This window comes from Scyliorhinus torazame, chromosome 4 (assembly GCF_047496885.1).
Source record: "Scyliorhinus torazame isolate Kashiwa2021f chromosome 4, sScyTor2.1, whole genome shotgun sequence".
Classification (NCBI taxonomy): Eukaryota; Metazoa; Chordata; class Chondrichthyes; order Carcharhiniformes; family Scyliorhinidae; genus Scyliorhinus; species Scyliorhinus torazame.
The window spans coordinates 239,888,349-239,902,315 of record NC_092710.1 but is presented as its reverse complement, the minus strand read 5'-3'; positions in this window follow the sequence as shown (position 1 = coordinate 239,902,315).

Sequence of the window (13,967 nt, the reverse complement as noted above, 5' to 3'; positions counted from 1 at the left end):
TAGATTTTAGCTTGAGTTTTCCTTATTCCCAAACGACCTCCCACTGGTACCTCATGTGCAACTCGCAACACCTCCTTTCTATATCCTATCGGCAATACTACTTGATGAACTTCAGACCATTTTTCATCCGCCTGCATATGTAAAGGCCTCCATTTCCTCATCAAGACATCACTTTTACGGGAATAACACTCTGGTATACACTCAGATTCCTCTTCCGTATATGCTTTCTGATACATCCATTTTATTTCTACATCTTTCTGTTGTAACTCCACCAATTTTCCTGAACTAAAAATATCCGCCTCATTCTCCACCTGTTCTTGTTCTTTTTCAACCATCTGATCAAAAATCGTTTCTGATAATTGCACTTCAACTTCATCTTCACTGTTTGATTTCTCCTCTTGTCTTAACCTGTGACTTACGACCTTTTTACTACACAATCTGGAAAAATTCCAAGTTATTCGTCCTTCAAAACTTCAGTTGTCTGATTTTCCACTGGCTTATCAACCACAGTAGGTATCACTCCCACCTCCACTGAGGTGGAGGTCGGCCACGGGCAAGAAAGTGAGACACCGCTTCGTTGCGGTTCCCCATTCGTGTGTAATCCCCCTCATGCCCACATCATCCACACCCTTCACCATCCCCACCCCAACACCATCCTCACCCCAGCACCACCCTCACCCTAACACCACCCTCACCCCACACCACACTCACCCCTGGCCCATGGTCTAATCATGCCTCTTGTGTTTTACAGGACCTGCTGGAGATGGGGCGGGTCCATCAGGCTCCCGCCACCCCCAGCCAGTGTCACAGCTGGAGCCCCCCCTGAGCCGGGGCACCAATGCTGAAAGCAGCTCATTCACCAGCCCTCCAGCCGAGACTCAGGATATCCCGGAGCTCTGGTCGGACGACGACAGTGATTTTCCGTCATAACTGTCTCCAACACCCTCCACCATCCCAGAGACGCTCACCTTCGATTGGCCATGTTAGTGAAAGGCGCTTGGGACACTAGCTGGTGCTCACCACACAGCTGATCTGGTACAGCAGGTGGAAGTAAGAGCACCCGAGGGGCGGACGGTCAGAGGGCAGGCCGACCTGAGGAACTAGCTGCCGTCCAGACGGGTTTGGAGTTTCTGGAACGGACACTCCCATCTATAGTGGAAATGCAGTCATAGAGCCAGGGACTACATAAGGGGTTGTTGGTGATCATCCAGCACCTGCAGGTGCAGTTGGAGGAGTCCAACCACGTGCAGAAGCAGGAGGTGGTGCTGACCATGCTTGCTGCCCAGGCCAACACCACACAGGTGGCGTCCGCGTGGAAGCATTGGGGGAAACTGTTTCGGCCATGGATTAGCATGTCCCAGGCCTGGGGCATACTGTGCAGTCTCTGGCTGAGGCCAAGGATAGGGCTGCTGCCTCACAGGTGACCATGTCTCAGACCCACCTGGGTCTGCACCGACCCTCTGAAAGAGCACCCTATGTGGACACACACCCACACCCTCTCCCGTACCCCAGTAACCCAACCTAACCTTTTGGACATTAAGGGGCAATTTATCATGGCGAATCCACCTAACCTGCACATCTTTGGACTGTGAGAGGAACCGGGACACGTGGAGGAAATACATGCAGACACGGTGAGAACATGCAAACTCCACACAGTCACCCAATGCTGGAATTGAATCCGGGTCCCTGGCACTGTGAGGCAACAGTGCAAACCACTGTGCCACCATGCCACCCATCTTTGAGCGGCAGTGGCATGGTGTGTCATAAAAAATCAGTCGACAGTGGTGGGTGGAAGCTGTTGACACTGGGCAGTCTGCAGCAAGAAGCCAAAGAAGTAACCCATAGCATGAAGTCTTAAAGGAAAGAAAAGCAGTAGTATGATTCTCAGAAGGGATCATGCAGGGAGTTATGCTGTTGGGAGAAAGATAGAACCATAGAAAGATTACAGCACAGAAAGAGGCCATTCAGACCAACTTGTCCATACCAGCCCGAGGACACCCACCATCCTGCAACTGGTTCATAGCCCTGTATTATACAGCACTTAAGGTGCAGGTCCAGGTACTTTCTCAAAGAGTTTAGGATCTTTGGCTCCACCACCACCTCGGGCAGCAAATTCCAGACACCCATTGCTCTCTGCATAAAGAAGTTCTTCCTCATGTCCCCACTACACCTTTTTCCACTTATCTTGAATCTATGTCCCCTGGTTCTAGAATTCTCCACCAAGGGAAACAATTTTATCCTGTCCGCCCTATCTCTTCCCCTGCTAATTTTATACACCTCAGCTAAGTCGCCCCTCTGCCTTCTTTGTTCCAAGGAAAATAACACCAACCTATCCAATCTCTTCTCATAGCTACACTTTTCTAGCCCTGGCAACATTTTAATAAACCTCTTCTGCGCTCTCTCCAGCACAATAATGTCCTTCCTATAATGTGATGACCAGAATTGCACACAATACTTCAGTTGTGACCTCACCAGTGTTTTATACAATTCCAACATTATATCCTTACTTTTATATTCTATACATCTGCCAATGAAAGAGAGCATTCCATATACTGTCTTTACAACCTTGTCTACTTGAACTGCTCCCTTTAGGGTCCTGTGTACGTCTACACCAAGATATCTCACCTCATCCACCCCTCTGAGTGTATTCCTATTTATTGGGTACTTCCTATAACTGTTTGACGTCCCTAACTACATGACCTCTTCTCTGTGTTAAATTCCATCTGCCACCTTATTGCCCACTCCACCGACCCATCTGTATTTTTTCGAGATCTTGGATGTGGTTTCTGAGTGGAAAGGTTTCTGAGTGTCCTTTATAGCAGATTATGCTGGTAGTTTCCTGCTGGTTTTGTCAGCGAGTTCCCCACCACTATATAACTACACTTAGTCACCTTTTTTGGGCCTTGAGGAGGTTGTCCCCAGTCAAGCCCACAATTTTGAATTATTTTCATCGCTAAGGAACAGAACCCACTGGCCGAACCACTCCATCAAAGATCGGGCCTCCCTGACCTCCTTCAGTAGCCTGGGAAACAATCTATCTGGCCCTGGTGACTTATCAACTTCCAAGGATTCCCTTTGAATACATCCTCTCTCTTTATAGCTAACCTGGCCAATATCTCACAGCGTTCCTCCTGGACTACTACATCTGTATCATCCATTTCCTTTCTAAATATGGAAACAAAATATGAATTTAAACCCTTCCCACAGCCTTTGCATCAACACACACGCTGCCTTCTTCATTTCTGTTATGTCCCATTTATTCCTTAACTACCTTTTACCACTAACATATTGGTAAAAAATCTTTTGGTTTTCTTTAACTTTGCTTGCTAATTTTTTTTAATGCCATCTCTTAGATTTCCTTATTTCCTCTTTGGCTTTGTCCTTGCACTTTTTATACTCATCCAGGCTATCTGCAGAGTTTAGTTCTTTGTGCCTATCATACTCTTTCTTTTTCTGTTTGATCTTCCCCTGTATTCCTCTAGACAACCAGGGAGTTCTGGATTTGGCAGTATCACTCTTGTTTTTGGAGGGGACATGTCTACTTTGTACATTTAGAATCTCACTTTTTAGTGCTTCCCACTGTTTTCCACTGGTTTATCCTCTAGCAATGCTGGCCAGTCCACCTTAGCCAAGTTCCTTCTCATTTCTGCAAAATTTGCCTTCCCCAGTTCAAAACTTTTACTCCTGCTTAGTCTCTGTCCTTTCCCATGGTAATACTGAATCTAACGGAGTTGTGATCACTATCTCCGATATGGTCAGCAACTGTCACCTCACCCACTTGCCCTTCTTCGTTCCCCAAGACGAGGTCTAGAATTGCATCTCCTCTCATTAAGTTTGTCATTAATTGGTTGAATATATTTTCCTGGTCACACTGCATGAATTTTCCTCCCTCGTTCCCCTCATATTGTTTGAATGACAGTTGATATTGGGATAGATAAAGTCTCCTACTATTATTGCCCGCTTGTTCTTATAGGCAGAACTGTGCCTACATATTTGGTCTTCTATCTCCCTTTCACAATTCTGGAGTCTGTAGTGTACTCCTAGTAGTTTGATTGCCTGTTTTTTATTTCTGAGCTCCATCCATAAAGCCTCATTTGTTGACCCGTTTAGTTTATTATCCCTTCTCACAACTCGGATTGATTAATGTTATTCCTCCTCCTTTTTTATTTCCCATTCTATTGTGTCTGGCAACTCTATAACCAGGGATATTGAGCTGCCCATTTTGCCCCTCCTTTAGCCAGGTTTCCATTGTAGCAATGACATCCTGCTGCCATGTGTCGACCTGTGCCCTTAGCACATCTACCTTGTTTGTAATGCTCCTTGAATTGAAGTATAAACAGTTTAACGCCACCATTTTCCCTTGCTGGACACTTTTTAAATTTGCTTGTCCTGTAATTCCAAGTTATCACTATATCTTCCACATCACTAGCTAATGTTCTACCTCCATTTTCCTGATCTGAATCTGACCAATCTGATCCTACTCTTGGGATCCCATCCCCCTGTCACACTGGTTTAAATACTTCCCAACAGAACTAGCAAAAGCCCGTGCAAGGGCATTGGTCCCAGCTCTGCCTGGGTGCAACCTGTCCAGTTTTTAAAGGACCCACCTTCCCCAGAACTGGCCCCAGTGCCTCAAGAATTTGAATGCCTCCCAGCTATACCATCTCTCCAGCCACACGTTCATCAGATCTATCCTCTTATTCCTGCTCTCTCTAGCACATGGAACTGGGAGTAATCCTGAGATTACTACATTTGAGGTCCTGCATTTTTGTTTATCTCCTAATTTCCTGTACTCAACTTGCAGGTCTTCATCCCTTAGTTCACCCAGGTCATTGGTGCCAATGTATACCACGACCACTGGCTGTTCACCTTCCCTCCCCAGAATGCATTGCAGCCGTTCCAAGACATCCCAGACCACAGCACCAGGGAGGCAACATAGATCCTTGTTTCACATTTGCTGCTACAGAAGCATCTGTGCCCCTAACTATTGAATTCCATATCACTATAACCCTGCCACTCATTTTCCTTCCACCTGTCTGAGCAGCAGAGCTACCCATGGTGCCATAAACTTGGCTGCTACTGCTTTCCCCTGAGAGGTCATCCCCCGCAACAGTATCCAAACCAGTGTATCTGTTTGAGAGGGAAATGACCACAGGGGTCTTCTGCACTACCTTCCTGAGTCTTTTACTGTTCCTGATGGTCACTAATTCCCTTTCTGCCTGTGCAATCCTCACCTGCGGTGTGACCACCTCGCTAAATGTTCTATCAATGACTTCCTCAGCATTGCGGATGCTTCACAGTGAGTCCACTCGCAGCTCCAACTCTGAAGTCGTTAGCTAGGAGCTGCATTTGGACACGCCTTCTAATAATAATAATAATAATAATAATAATAATAATCGCTTATTGTCACACGTAGGCTTCAATGAAGTTATGTGAAAAGCCCCTAGTCACCACATTGCTGCGCCTGTTCGGGCAGGCCAGTATGTTAATTGAATCTGCGCTGCTGGCCTTGTTCTGCATTACAAGCCAGCTGTTTAGCCCACTGTGCTAATTAAGCAATGAATTAGTTTAAAAGATTGAGAATACTCACTGGGACTTATTCACCAATCATCTATTTAGGTTCGTCCCCAAGTCACTTTCTGAACCGGCATTTGTATTTATCCTTTTGCTCTCACGCTCTTTTCAAACGCCCAGCTCCTCTCGCGCTCTTTGTAATCTCCCGGCTCCTCTCGTGCTGTTTTAAACTCCCGGCTCCTCTCACACTCTCTCAAACTCCTGGCTCCCGTCGAGTTCTTTGAAACATATAAAACATATAAACTATAATTAGAGCCTCTAATATCGGCTTCATCTGTTTCTCTGACATACTGCATTAAATTAATAATTATTTTTCCCATATTAAGACATCGAAAACTTCACAAGGGTTTAGTGGTGTCAGAACAATGTGGCCGTGATCCTACGTGAAAACAAACAAAGAATTAGCATACGCAGGTAAGGTGAAGAGATGATGAGGTGCAGATAGAGTGTCTCAAATCCGAAAAATGGCGAAGCCCAAAAGTAGGAGGTTTTTCTAAGCTGTCATGCATGAGTACGAATTATCATTAGAGAGTAAAATAACTTTTTGGCTTGGAGCACAGTCTTTTGAGAAAGTCACAAAAACCTGTGCCATTTATCAGGTGAAATTCTGTTAGCTGAATAGAAAAAGAGGAAAAAATCAAGAAACAAAGATGGAAATAAATTAATATGTTATTTTGTGTGTCACAAGTTCAGGATGTCAAAAGGTTCTTTGCAGGGCAAGGTATTTTTGAAGTATATTTATTGCCGTATTGTAAATTGGGTAACGTAAATTGGGAGTTAGGTGAGGAGGGAGTAAGGCGCTCCTTTCATTTTGTTTCCGACATTTCCGCAAAGAGTGCGAAGAGAGCCAGGAGTTTACAGAAAGTGTAGCTGACTGGGAGCAGGGTCGGTGGGCGGAGATCTAGTTAGTCCACAGGACAGCTATATTCTGTCAGGTAAGAGGGGATGGAGGCTAGGCCAGTTACATGCTCCTCCTGTAGGATGTGGGTGGTGAGGGATACCACCGGTGTCCCCGCTGACTATACCTGCGGGAAGTGCACCCAACTTCAGCTCCTCAAAGACCGTGTTAGGGAACTGGAGCTGAAGCTGGATGAACTTCGGATCATCCGGGAGGCAGAGGGGGTGATTGAGAAGAGTTACAAGGAGGTAACCACACCCAAGGTACAGGACAAGAATAGCTGGGTTACAGTCAGGGGGAAAAAAACAAACAGGCAGAAAGTGCAGGGATCCCTCGTGGCCGTTCCCCTTCAAAACAAGTATACCGTTTTGGATGCTGTTGGGGGGGATGACCTACCGGGGGAAGGCCCTAGCGGCCAGGTCTCTGGCACTGAGTCTGGCTCTGGGGCTCAGAAGGGAAGGGGGGAGAATAGTAAAGCAATAGTTGTAGGAGATTCAATGGTTAGGGGAATATATAGGAGATTCTGTGGTCGCGAGCGAGACTCCCGGAAGGTATGTTGCCTCCCGGGTGCCAGGGCCAGGGATGTCTCGGATCGTGTCTTCAGGATCCTTAAGGGGGAGGGTGAGCAGCCAGAAGTCGTGGTGCACATTGGTACCAACGACATAGGTAGGAAAAGGGGTGTGGAGGTAATAAACAAGTTTAGGGAGTTAGGCTGGAAGTTAAAAGCCAGGACAGACAGAGTTGTCATCTCTGGTTTGTTGCCGGTGCCACGTGATAGCGAGGCTAGGAATAGGGAGAGAGTGCAGTTGAACACGTGGCTGCAGGAATGGTGTAGGAGGGAGGGCTTCAGGTATTTGGATAATTGGAGCGCATTCTGGGGAAGGTGGGACCTGTACAAGCAGGACGGGTTGCATCTGAACCAGAGGGGCACCAATATCCTGGGAGGGAGGTTTTCTAGTACTCTTCGGGAGGGTTTAAACTAATTTGGCAGGGGAATGGGAACCGGATTTGTAGTCCAGCAACTAAGGTAGCCGATATTCAGGACGCGAAAGCGTGTAATGAGGCAGTGGGGAAGGGAACACTGACAAAGGAGAGTACTTGCAGGCACGGAGAGGGGTTGAAGTGTGTATACTTCAACGCAAGAAGCATCAGGAATAAGGTGGGTGAACTTAAGGCATGGATCGGTACTTGGGACTACGATGTGGTGGCCATCACGGAAACTTGGATAGAAGAGGGGCAGAAATGGTTGTTGGAGGTCCCTGGTTATAGATGTTTCAATAAGATTAGGGAGGGTGGTAAAAGAGGTGGGGGGGTGGCATTATTAATTAGAGATAGTATAACAGCTGCAGAAAGGCAGTTCGAGGAGTATCAGCCTACTGAGGTAGTATGGGTTGAAGTCAGAAATAGGAAAGGAGCAGTCACCTTGTTAGGAGTTTTCTATAGGCCCCCCAATAGTAGCAGAGATGTGGAGGAACAGATTGGGAAACAGATTTTGGAAAGGTGCAGAAGTCATAGGGTAGTAGTCATGGGCGACTTTAACTTCCCAAATATTGAGTGGAAACTCTTTAGATCAAATAGTTTGGATGGGGTGGTGTTTGTGCAGTGTGTCCAGGAAGCTTTTCTAACGCAGTATGTAGATTGTCCGACCAGAGGAGGGGCAATATTGGATTTAGTACTGGGTAATGAGCCAGGGCAAGTGATAGATTTGTTAGTGGGGGAGCATTTTGGAGATAGTGACCACAATTCTGTGACTTTCACTTTAGTAATGGAGAGGGATAGGTACGTGCAACAGGGCAAGGTTTACAATTGGGGGAAGGGTAAATACGATGTTGTCAGACAAGAATTGAAGTGCATAAGTTGGGAACATAGGCTGGCAGGGAAGGACACAAATGAAATGTGGAACTTGTTCAAGGAACAGGTGCTACGTGTCCTTGATATGTATGTCCCTGTCAGGCAGGGAAGAGATGGTCGAGTGAGGGAACCATGGTTGACAAGAGAGGTTGAATGTCTTGTTAAGAGGAAAAAGGAGACTTATGTAAGGCTGAGGAAACAAGGTTCAGACAGGGCATTGGAGGGATACAAGATAGCCAGGAGGGAACTGAAGAAAGGGATTAGGAGAGCTAAGAGAGGGCATGAACAATCTTTGGCGGGTAGGATCAAGGAAAACCCCAAGGCCTTTTACACATATGTGAGAAATATGAGAATGACTAGAGCGAGGGTAGGTCCGATCAAGGACAGTAGCGGGAGATTGTGTATTGAGTCTGAAGAGATAGGAGAGGTCTTGAACGAGTACTTTTCTTCTGTATTTACAAATGAGAGGGGCGATATTGTTGGAGAGGACAGTGTGAAACAGATTGGTAAGCTCGAGGAAATACTTGTTAGGAAGGAAGATGTGTTGGGCATTTTGAAAAACTTGAGGATAGACAAGTCCCCCGGGCCTGACGGGATATATCCAAGGATTCTATGGGAAGCAAGAGATGAAATTGCAGAGCCGTTGGCAATGATCTTTTCGTCCTCACTGTCAACAGGGGTGGTACCAGGGGATTGGAGAGTGGCGAATGTCGTGCCCCTGTTCAAAAAAGGGACTAGGGATAACCCTGGGAATTACAGGCCAGTTAGTCTTACTTCGGTGGTAGGCAAAGTAATGGAAAGGGTACTGAAGGATAGGATTTCTGAGCATCTGGAAAGACACTGCTTGATTAGGGATAGTCAGCACGGATTTGTGAGGGGTAGGTCTTGCCTTACAAATCTTATTGAATTCTTTGAGGAGGTGACCAAGCATGTGGATGAAGGTAAAGCAGTGGATGTAGTGTACATGGATTTTAGTAAGGCATTTGATAAAGTTCCCCATGGTAGGCTTATGCAGAAAGTAAGGAGGCATGGGATAGTGGGAAATTTGGCCAGTTGGATAACGAACTGGCTAACCGATAGAAGTCAGAGAGTGGTGGTGGATGGCAAATATTCAGCCTGGATCCCAGTTACCAGTGGCGTACCGCAGGGATCAGTTCTGGGTCCTCTGCTGTTTGTGATTTTCATTAACGACTTGGATGAGGGAGTTGAAGGGTGGGTCAGTAAAATTGCAGATGATACGAAGATTGGTGGAGTTGTGGATAGTAAGGAGGGCTGTTGTCGGCTGCAAAGAGACATAGATAGGATGCAGAGCTGGGCTGAGAAGTGGCAGATGGAGTTTAACCCTGAAAAGTGTGAGGTTGTCCATTTTGGAAGGACAAATATGAATGCGGAATACAGGGTTAACGGTAGAGTTCTTGGCAATGTGGAGGAGCAGAGAGATCTTGGGGTCTATGTTCATACATCTTTGAAAGTTGCCACTCAAGTGGATAGAGCTGTGAAGAAGGCCTATGGTATGCTCGCGTTCATTAACAGAGGGATTGAATTTAAGAGCCGTGAGGTGATGATGCAGCTGTACAAAACTTTGGTAAGGCCACATTTGGAGTACTGTGTACAGTTCTGGTCGCCTCATTTTAGGAAGGATGTGGAAGCTTTGGAAAAGGTGCAAAGAAGATTTACCAGGATGTTGCCTGTAATGGAGAGTAGGTCTTACGAGGAAAGGTTGAGGGTGCTAGGCCTTTTCTCATTAGAACGGAGAAGGATGAGGGGCGACTTGATAGAGGTTTATAAGATGATCAGGGGAATAGATAGAGTAGACAGTCAGAGACTTTTTCCCCGGGTGGAACAAACCATTACAAGGGGACATAAATTTAAGGTGAAAGGTGGAAGATATAGGAGGGATATCAGAGGTAGGTTCTTTACCCAGAGAGTAGTGGGGGCATGGAATGCACTGCCTGTGGAAGTAGTTGAGTCGGAAACATTAGGGACCTTCAAGCAGCTATTGGATAGATACATGGATTACGGTTAAATGATATAGTGTAGATTTATTTGTTCTCAAGGGCAGCACGGTAGCATTGTGGATAGCACAATTGCTTCACAGCTCCAGGGTCCCAGGTTCGATTCCGGCTTGGGTCACTGACTGTGCGGAGTCTGCACGTCCTCCCCGTGTCTGCGTGGGTTTCCTCCGGGTGCTCCGGTTTCCTCCCACAATCCAAAGATGTGCAGGTTAGGTGAATTGGCCAATGATAAATTGCCCTTAATGTCCAAATTGCCCTTGGTGTTGGGTGAAGGTGTTGAGTTTGGGTAGGGTGCTCTTTCCAAGAGCCGGTGCAGACTCAAAGGGCCGAATGGCCTCCTTCTGCACTGTAAATTCAATGATAATCTATGATTAATCTAGGACAAAGGTTCGGCACAACATCGTGGGCCGAAGGGCCTGTTCTGTGCTGTATTTTCTATGTTCTATGTTCTATGTACAGCAAACTCACACACAGCAAGGCTGAAAAAAAACAATGCAAAAAATGAGCTGATAATTGACAAGATTATGTTATTTAAAGAATAAATGTTGAGCAGGTCACCCAGCATTCCACACTCCACCCTCCCTCGCACTCCCCCCCGCCCCAAGAGCTCCTTCAAATTAGTACCATTGAATCTTCGAAGCCACACTGAGCGGACAGGTGGTTTCAAGCAGAAAATGTTGAAAAAATTAAATTAGGTTCAAATGTTAACTATGTTTCTCTCTCCACAGATGATGTCCAAAATGTTGAGTTTTTCCGGCATTCTCTGTTTTTATTGCAGATTTCCAGAATCTGCTGTATTTTGCTTTTGTTTTCAGAAAGATGGAACCTCAGTTTAATATCTCATTTGATCAAATGGAGGTACAAGTGGACTGGTCCATATTTAAGAACTCAGCGACCAACTTAAATGAGTATGCCACTACAGTCACAGACTTCATCAGCAAATGTGTGGACGACTGTGTGCCAAAGAAAGCAGTATGTACGTTCCCCAACCGGAACCCATGGCTCAACCGCGAGATTGACTCCCTACTGAAGGACAGATCTGAGGCTTTCAAGTCAGGCGACCCTGACCTATCCAAGAAATCCAGGTACAACTTCTGCAAAGCCATCCGAGATTCCATCAGAGAATATCAGGCCAAGCTAGAGTCACAGACTAGCGTTACAGACACTCGGCGGTTGTGACAAGGCCTAAACAACATAACGGGCTACAAAGCAAAGCCGAGCGGTATCTCCAGCAGCGCACCCCTCCCCGATGAACTCAATGTATTCTATGCTCGTTTCGAGCAGAAAACCAATGATCCGCTGTCGAGTGCCCCAGCAGCCCATAACACACCCACATCCACCATCACAGCTTCCGAAGTCAGATCGGCCTTCCTGAAAGTGAACCCTCGGAAGGCGACGGGTCCGGATGGGACCCCTGGTTGTGCACTCAGAGCCTGCGTGGACCAGCTGGCAGAGGTGTTCGCGGACATCTTTAACCTGTCCCTACTCCGCTCCGAGGTCCCCACCTGCTTCAAGAAGACCACTATCATACCGGTGCCAAAGAAGAACCAGGCAACGTACCTCAATAACTACTGTCCAGTGGCTTTGACTTCAGTCGTAATGAAGTGCTTCGAGAGGTTGGTCATGAAGCGAATCACCTCCATACTCCCAGAACACCTTGATCCACTGCAATTCGCATACTGCCACACCCGGTCCACAGCAGACGCAATCTCCCTGGCCCTACACTCATCCCTAGAGCATCTCGACAACAAGGAGTCCTACATCAGGCTCCTATTTATTGACTACAGCTCCGCCTTCAACACCATAATCCCAGCCAAGCTCATATCAAAACTCCAAAATCTAAGACTTGGCTCCTCATTCTGCAACTAGATCCTCAACTTTCTGACCCACAGACCACAATCAGTAAGAATAAACAAAAACACCTCCTCCACAATAGTCCTCAATACCAGGACTCCACGAGGCTGCGCACTTAGCCCCCTACTCTACTCCCTGTACACACACGACTGCGTGGCAAAATGTGGTTCCAACTCCATCTACAAGTTTGCTGTCAATTCGACCATAATGGGCCGGATCTCGAATCCCGATGAGTCAGAATACAAGAGGGAGATAGAGAACTTAGTGGAGTGGAGCAGCGACAACAATCTATCCCTCAATGCCAGCAAAACTAAAGAGCTGGTCATAGACTTCAGGAAGCAAATTACTATACACACTCCTGTCAGCATCAACGGAGCCGAGGTGGAGATGGTTGACAGCTTCAAATTCCATGGGGTACACATCTCCAAAAATCTGTCCTGGTCCACCCACATCGACGCTACCACCAAGAAAGCACAACAGTGCCCATACTTCTTCAGGAAACGAAGGAAATTCGTCATGTCCACATTAACTCTTATCAACTTTTACAGATGCACCATAGAAAGCATCCTATCTGGCTGCATCACAGTCTGGTATGGCAACTGCTCGGCCCAAGACCGCAAGAAACTTCAGAGAGTCGTGAACACAGCCTAGTCCATCACAGGAACCTGCCTCCCATCCATTGACTCCATCTACACATCCGCCTGCCTGGGGAAAGCGGGCAGCATAATCAAAGACCCCTCCCACCCGGCTTACCCACTCTTCAAACTTCTTCCATTGGGCAGGAGATACAAAAGTCTGAGAACACGCACGAATAGACTCAAAAACAGCTTCTTCCCCGCTGTTACAGACTCATAAACGACCCTCTTATGGACTGACCTGATTAACACGACGCCCCTGTATGCTTCATCCGATGCCGGTGTTATGTAGTTACATTGTGTACCTTGTGTTGCCCAATTATGTATTTTCTTTTCTTTTCTTTTCACGTACTTAATGATCTGTTGAGCTGCTCGCAGAAAAATACTTTTCACTGTACCTCAGTACACGTGACAATAAACAAATCCAACCCAATCCAAAGCAGGCTTTTGATCATTTTCAAGGGTCTGATACAAAATACATAAATATGTTTCCACTTTAACAATGAGAAGTTGTTTTCCACTTACTAGGGCCTCCATCAAACACCAGGGGCAGGATTCTCCTTCGGCCGATACCCGAATCGGGAAATGTGATTAGGCGGAGAATTGGTTTTGACACTGAAATCATGGTGGGCGCTGGTTTCACGCCAAACTGCAATTCTCCGGTACCTCTACAGCGCTGTCAATGCATTCCATGCTGCACGTACAGTAAATGCCATTGGCATTTCATCAGCAGGCCTGACCCGATATTTTCCAGGGCCTCCGTGATTCTCCGCCCCCACTGGGGGAATTCCCGATGGCGAGGTTCATTTGTCTTTTTGAAAATCGAGAAACAGTTACCATGCCTGATGAGGGAGAGAGAGGAGGTAGGACAAGGAGAGGCGCGACACTGGGCTACCAGTCTGGACACTGTCCAGGCTGGCTAAGCAGCACTGCCAGGTCTCGGGGTGACCAGGAGATGGGCCATGGGGCCGGGGTGATCCCTCATGGGACTGGGGCAGTGTCCAGGAACGGACCGCCATTGGCACGGCCTGCAAGGCAGTCATCTTGCTTTGCACCCCACTGACCCCCCATCTTGGCCCCTGGTTCTGCAGAGTGTCACCGGCCGTGTGGATGCCCCCACCCCTGCACCTCAGACCACTC